Source organism: Aricia agestis, chromosome 19, assembly GCF_905147365.1.
Source record: "Aricia agestis chromosome 19, ilAriAges1.1, whole genome shotgun sequence".
Taxonomy (NCBI): Eukaryota; Metazoa; Arthropoda; class Insecta; order Lepidoptera; family Lycaenidae; genus Aricia; species Aricia agestis.
The window spans coordinates 6,228,226-6,229,644 of record NC_056424.1 but is presented as its reverse complement, the minus strand read 5'-3'; positions in this window follow the sequence as shown (position 1 = coordinate 6,229,644).

The following is a 1,419-nucleotide window of genomic DNA, read 5'->3' as shown; positions in this document are numbered from 1 at the left end:
AACGGCTGCTCTCTTTGTCTGATACATAATACATTGTAAAATCATAATATGACAGAAAGAGACAGCAAACCTTGTAAGTTGTATAATAGTTCGCAGTGTTTTATTAGCAAAGGAGATAATAATATGAGACACGTAACTTTTGCCCCTAATTTTTACTAGAATCAATGTTACTCCTCATTTGTCTTTAAAGATTCTTATTTCAAATCTCATACCGCTAGATGGCGGCACAATAGTGACTCTACCTACTCTACTATTCCATAAAAATAAAACTAAGTTTTAATGCAACATTAATTAATAATAATGATTGTAAATAAACACAAATAAATTGAAATATGACTAGTTCTAAATCATACAAAACGTAGTTTGCAAAAATACTTGAATAGATTGATAAATGCTTTTTGCTACCATTTTGTCACCGAAAACGTTGAATAACTCTTACTTGTAAATTTTAATAAGCGGAAATGTACGATTTCCAATTTAGATACTACGCGAAGGTCGGAGCAGAAGGCGCTACTAGCACATACAGTAAATAATACGACATGTTGCACACGTCATGTCAGAATCAAACATGTCAAACGTCGAACAAAACTTTTAGTTTGCTGTATAATATGCTGGTACTGCCCCTAGCGTGACAACATTGCAGTTATATTACCCATAGAAGTTGATGATATATGATAATATAAAATATATCAAATATGAATTGTTTGAGACTCTACATGTTATAGAGCCAACGATTTCCAATTGTTCTTCATATTTTTCATGATAATGCATTTTCTTTATAGTTTAAGGGAGAAATCAATAGTACAAGATAGAAATACAACATAGTCACCAAGTGTTTCTTTACTAATATTATGTATTTAATCTATTGCTCCTAGAGAAATTGGTATTTGAAAAAAACGGCAAAATTGCTTATGCATACAGTACAAACTTATAAGACAATAGTGCAAATGAAGAATTGCTATGTTTTATTTATAGGTTTATTTTATTAACAGTCTTTAAATGCAAATATAATGCAAGTTATACTGTAGCTGTGACTCTTCTGTTTTGTTTAGAGATTTTTTGACAGGACTTGGGACAGGCTAACGACAAGTTACTAGTTAACCAATCCTCAACGCTATTGACTTTTTATTTGGTCTCAGGCTATTGACAAGATAAACTACAGTCCAAAAACCTCTTTATTGTAGTTGCTTGTATTCCAGCAAGTATACCTAATATGAAACTTAGCGAAGAAACAAGCATCTTTTCACAAATAGAACAGTTTAAAATAATGTCTTACATTTGCACTATTATGTGTCTAAATTGTATATTTATTGCACTACATATTCGTATAATACACGTAACTATGCTTACACTTAATAAAAAATTTAAAACAATTTTTGTCGCCAATCGATTCGAAATATTTTTTATAATAAATTTCCT